Source organism: Rhinoraja longicauda, chromosome 34, assembly GCF_053455715.1.
Source record: "Rhinoraja longicauda isolate Sanriku21f chromosome 34, sRhiLon1.1, whole genome shotgun sequence".
Lineage (NCBI taxonomy): Eukaryota > Metazoa > Chordata > Chondrichthyes > Rajiformes > Arhynchobatidae > Rhinoraja > Rhinoraja longicauda.
This window is the reverse complement of record NC_135986.1, coordinates 1,430,637-1,436,636: the sequence shown is the minus strand read 5'-3', so window position 1 is coordinate 1,436,636 and position 6,000 is coordinate 1,430,637. Positions and strand designations below refer to the sequence as shown.

Here is a 6,000-nt window from a genome sequence, read left to right as displayed (position 1 = left end):
AATGTAATCACCGCTCTGCTCACTCCGACCTGCACGGGATAACCACTGATGAGGTGTTTGCGCAGTGATCAACCAGAGCCACGACCAGGACCAGTGCCAGAACCAGAGCCAGAACCAGAGTAAGTGCCAGAGCCAGAACCAGAGTAAGTGCCAGAACCAGAACCAGTGCCAATACCAGAGCCAGAACCAGAGTAAGTGCCAGAGCCAGAACCAGAGTAAGTGCCAATACCAGAGCCAGAACCAGAGTAAGTGCCAGAGCCAGAACCAGAGTAAGTGCCAGAACCAGAACCAGTGCCAATACCAGAGCCAGAACCAGAGTAAGTGCCAGAACCAGAACCAGAACCAGTGCCAATACCAGAGCCAGAACCAGAGTAAGTGCCAGAGCCAGAACCAGTAACAGGACCTGATCCAGTATCAGAACCAGTACCAGAACTAGAGCCAGTGCCAGAACCAGTGACAGAACCAGTGCCAGAACCAGAGTAAGTGCCAGAACTAGAGCCAGTGCCAGAACCAGTGACAGAACCAGTGCCAGAACCAGAGTAAGTGCCAGAACCAGTGCCAGAACCCGTGCCAATACCAGAGCCAGAACCAGTGCCAGAGTAAGTGACAGAACCAGAGTAAGAACCAGAGTAAGTGCCAGCACCAGTGCCAGAACCAATACCAGAGCCAGTGCCAGAACCAAAGATACTTGAGGAACAAGATAGACCACTCGAGCCTAAAAACCGTAGTACGTCACGGCGCCATTTTAGTAGGCAGTAACTTGCAGTAACTTGCAGAAACATTTAAAAAGAAAAATAACAAAAATGAGGATGAAAGAAAATCATCGTCGTCGTCTTTGCCGTCGTCCTCCCCTCCCATCACGTGCATTTCGAGCGGGAGCGGCGGCTGTGGTTGACGCCCCGCGCACCACGTGACGGGTGGGGGGGGGAGGGGGGGTCACGTGGGCGCTCGCGGTGGGGGGGGGGAGGGGGGGGAGAACTTCAAATCGCAACCGTCGTTGCCCAGGGGGCCCGGGACCGGCGGCAGCGCCGCCCAATGGCTCGGGGGAAGAAATGGGGCGGGGTTCACGGCGGCCGCTGACGGACGGGCGACCCGGCCAATCGGACCCACCGATTGAGGGTGGGCGGGCCAGTGGAATCGGAGGGGGGAGGCGGGACCAGAGCGGGCGCGGCAGCCAATGGGCGCGAGGGGATTGGGGGCGGGACTCCGAGCCACCGGTGACGGACGGGCGGAAGAACCAATCGTCGCGCGGAAAGCGTCGGAGCGGCGGAGCCGTTGACCAATGGAAATCGCACGTTGAGGGGTGTTATCACGTGACGGGCGGGCGCGGACCAATCCGCGGTGGCGAGGTGGGCGGGACCCGCGGAGGGGGCGGGGCTTGGTTAAGAGCCGGGGCGGAGACGGCGACCGGGCTCTTCGCTCGGCGGCGGCAGCGGCAGCTCCGTCTCCGGGACGCTGCGCGGCTCCAACAACAACGCCACCACCAGCACCAGCACCGCGCTCCGAGCTCCGAGCGGCCATGGACGGGCTGGACGTGGAGGTGCGCGGCACCAACGGCGCCTTCTACAAGGTGAGGCCCTGACTCTGAGGGAGGGAGGGAGGGAGGGGGGGCCGCCATGCGGGGACCCGGCGCTGGCACTGGCGCTGTGAGGGACCCGGGCCCGGAGAAGGTGTTTACGCCCGGCCCGCCGGCCGGCCGCCCGTCCCCCCCCCCCGGGGTCCTTGTGTCCCCTCATCCCCACCCCCTGGGGCCCCTTGTGTCCCATCATCCCCACCCCCCTGGGGGCCCCTTCACCCCCTCATCCCTATCCCCCTGGGGCCCCTCTCTCCCCTCATCCCCACCCCCTGGGGCCCCTTGTGTCCCATCATCCCCACCCCCCTGAGGGCCCCTTCACCCCCTCATCCCTATCCCCCTGGGGCCCCGCTCATCCCCACCCCCCTGGGGGCCCTTGTGTCCCCTCATCCCCACCCCCCGTGGCCCCTCTCTCCCCTCAACCCCACCCCCCTGGGGTCCTTGTGTCCCCTCATCCCCACCCCCCTGGGGGCCCTTGTGTCCCCTCATCCCCACCCCCCGTGGCCACTCTCTCCCCTCAACCCCACCCCCCTGGGGTCCTTGTGTCCCCTCATCCCCACCCCCCTGGGGGCCCTTGTGTCCCCTCATCCCCACCCCCCGTGGCCCCTCTCTCCCCTCAACCCCACCCCCCTGGGGTCCTTGTGTCCCCTCATCCCCACCCCCCTGGGGGCCCTTGTCTCCCCTCATCCCCACCCCCTGGGGCCCCTTGTCTCCCCTCGTCCACACCCCCTGGGGCCCCTTGTGTCCCCTCATCCCCCCCCCCCCCCTGGGGCCCCTTCACCCCCTCATCCTCTCCTGGGGGGCCCTTGTCTCCCCTCATCCCCACCCTCCTGGGGCCCCTTGTGTCCCATCATCCCCACCCCCTTGTGTCCCATCATCCCCACCCCCCTGGGGCCCCTTGTGTCCCCTCATCCCCACTCCCCCCTGGGGCCCCTTCACCCCCTCATCCCCTCCTGGGGGCCCCTTGTGTCCCCTCATCCCCCCCTGGGGCCCCTTCACCCCCTCATCCCCTCCTGGGGGCCCCTTGTCTCCCCTCATTCCCACCCCCCGTGGCCCCTCTCTCCCCTCAACCCCACCCCCTGGGGTCCTTGTGTCCCCTCATCCCCACCCTCCTGGGGCCCCTTGTGTCCCATCATCCCCACCCCCTTGGGGCCCCTTGTGTCCCATCATCCCCACCCCCCCTGGGGCCCCTTGTGTCCCCTCATCCCCACTCCCCCCTGGGGCCCCTTCACCCCCTCATCCCCTCCTGGGGGCCCCTTGTCTCCCCTCACCCCCACCCCCCTGGGGCCCCTTGTGTCCCCTCATCCCCACCCCCTGGGGCCCCTTGTGTCCCATCATCCCCACCCCCCTGGGGCCCCTTTTGTCCCATCATCCCCACCCCCCTGGGGTCCTTGTGTCCCATCATCCCCACCCCCCTTGGGGCTTCCCTTCACCCCCCTCATTCCCACCCCCTGGGGCCCCTTGTGTCCCATCATCCCCACCCCCCTGGGGCCCTTCACCCCCTTCATCCCCACCCCCTGGGGGCTGCCCTTCATCCCCACCCCCTGGGGGCTGCCCTTCATCCCCACCCCCTGGGGGCTGCCCTTCATCCCCACCCCCTGGGGGCTGCCCTTCATCCCCACCCCCTGGGGGCTGCCCTTCATCCCCACCCCCTGGGGGCTGTCCTTGTCTCCTCATCCCCACCCCCAGTGGCTGCCCTTCTGGCCTCATCCCCACTCCCCTGGGGCTCTCCTTCACCCAAATCCCACTGGGGCTTCCCTTCACCCTCCACCTCATCCCTCTAGGGCTCCCCCCACCCACCCACCCACCCACCCCTGGGGCTTCGCGTCCCCACCCCCCCTGGGGCTCCCACTCATCTCCCCCATCCCACTCTTGGGGCTCTCTAACCCATAGTTTTGCTCAATCCTGGGTCTCTCCCTGCACCCCTTCATCTCTCCCTACTCTGCCACACCCAATCCTCCCCATTCCTGTAGTTCCCCACACAACACGTTCTCCTCACCCCTTGCCTGATGGGGCTTGACACTCCATCTTGTCTCCATGCCCCTCACACTGTTGTATTGCCTTCCTTCAAGGCCCCACCCCTCCCCCCATCTGTTCCATCTTGAGGCGCCCCTCCCCATTTCCCCAAGCCTTTTCTCCAACTCCCCACCCCATGTTTTTCCACCTTTGTGTGTCTCTCTCCCTATCCTACTAACCCCTTCCCTCCATCCCCCACCTCACCCCGGTTCTCCCAATCCCTGGTTCTGTGTTCTACACCCCTCCCCACACACTCTCCAACCCGGTACCTCCATCTCCTTCTGCAAGCCACAGCTCCCTCCATCCTCTGCTGCCGTTTCCTCACATAATCCCAGATCTGCCATTACGCCAGGAGAAAGAACCAAGCCACAGCAGAGCACTGACTTTATTGCCTTTTATTGTGTACTTTCTCCCCTGCCCCTCCTCACCAGACCCTAACGGTGCTGTGCATTATACTGTCTCTTGTATCGTAATCTGACCCCCCCCCCTCCCTCCCATGGCTATTTCTGTATTTGCCCCTCTTCACCACCAACAAATCCTCGCCCTTCTTTCTCCCTGCCGCCCCTCATCTGTGTCACGTTCCCCTTTCCTGACATTTCCCTCTCTTGCCCTTGCCCCACCCCCCCATAACTGCCTTTCTCTTAGCCCTGCCAATGTTTTGGCATGGTACGATGGCCATTATTGTCTTGGCCGGCTCTTTATGCTATTGATAACGTGGAGACTTGTTCTGTCTGGTTCCAATTAATCAGATGACCTGTACGTCTCCACTGGTGTGTGTCTAAATCGTAAATTATTTTCTGGAGATGACTGCAGGAGCTGTAAGCAGGGATCCTTTTAATTGGCGTTGTCCCCTGCCTTGCCTATCCCATATTAACAATTTCCTTCATCTTAAAAAATCATCCTTTCCCTTTATTCCAGCGACATCATGTCATGTTTTACTTTAAGCTTAATCATGGGGTGAAAGTAGACTTCCTGAGAGTGTCATAGTGGTAGAGCTGCTGCCTTACAGCAACAGAGACCTGGGTTCTATCCTGACGACAGGTGCTTGTCAGTAAGGAGTTTCTACGTTCTCCCCGTGACCTGCATTGGTTTTCCTCTGTGATCTCCGTTTTTCTCCCACGCTCCAAAGATGTGCAGGTTTGTGGGCTAATGGCCTGGTAAAATTGTATATTGTCTCAGGATAGTGATAATGTATGTGGATTATAGGTCGGTGCGGACTCAGTGGGCTGAAGAGCCTGTTTCTTCTCTGGATCTCTAAACTAAACTTGCGTAGTGATCTGTGTGAGGTATTAGAAAGGGTTGCTTCTGAAGGGAAAGGTGGGGAGAGAGGGATCCAGTTCAAGGGGAGAGTTGTTAAGTAGCTGTCAGCCATTCTTCAATAAGCCCATTCGAGGCAGTTAGAGATCAACCAGCTTAATATCTGTCACCCCAACACCACGGCTAATTGTAGAAACAAGGAACTGCAGATGCTGATTAATACACAAAGTGCTGGAGTAATTCAGCAGGTCGGGCAGCACCTCTGGAGAACATGGATGGGTGACATTTTTAATCGAGACCTTTCTTCACACTGTCTCTGGAGAACATGGATGGGTAGACACAAAATGCAGGAGTAACTAATGGGGGTCAGGCAGCGTCTGGGGAGAGAAGGAATGGGTGACGTTTCTGAAGAAGGGTCTCCACCTGAAATGTCACCCATTCTTTCTCTCCCGAGATGCTGCGTGGCCCGTTGAGTTACTCCAGCATTTTGTGTCTACCTTTGATTTTAACCAGCACCTGCAGTTTTTTTTCCTGATCATGGATGGGTGACGTCTTGGGTCGAGATCCTTCTTCAGACTCAGTCCAATGTTGTCCAGAGATGCTGCCTGACCTGCTGAATTACTCCAGTACTTTGTCCACTGATTGGGTTTTGGTGATCATTTGAGGAAGGTGAAGGGATTTGCGACAATAATTCCTGAGTTTGGGGCTTAAAGAGTTGAAGGCACATTGTGGTACTGACGGAGTCGTTCAAGTGATCTTGGAACGGGGAAAACTAAGCTTCGTATTCAAGGATAAACGCTCTGAATAATAACGTCAAGTTCTCTTTGCCAACTAAAGCAAAAAACTCAAACTCCCTCACGCCCATCCACAGCTAATGTCTGAATTGCCCATGTGAGCTTACAAGGCCCACATTCCGAGTGGCTGAGAGATGCTTTGGAGAGTCTAAAGATTCCAGTTTTTACTGCCTCCTTTTACCAAAGGCCTAAGACAGTGGAGACTTGGGGCATGAAGTTACAAATCTATTAATAAGCTAACCACAGCGAATGTATTACAGGACAGTGTGGAGAAGCAAAGCTGGGGCAGAATTCATTCCAAACGATGAGAAACCTGAATCTAGCGACTTGGGGACTTGTATGTCATTAAAATGAAATGAA

General features: G+C 59.0%; 1 pseudogene across 1 annotated transcript in view; it reads left to right on the top strand.

Annotated features, from left to right (window-relative positions):
* The first annotated feature begins 1,381 nt into the window (after positions 1–1,381).
* LOC144609656 (RNA-binding protein FXR1-like) overlaps positions 1,382–6,000 on the top strand; it is a 74,367-nt pseudogene continuing 69,748 nt past the window's right edge. The window contains exon 1 of the transcript XR_013549342.1: positions 1,382–1,570. The product of XR_013549342.1 is annotated as an RNA-binding protein FXR1-like (transcript). The remainder of the gene's footprint in view (positions 1,571–6,000) is intronic.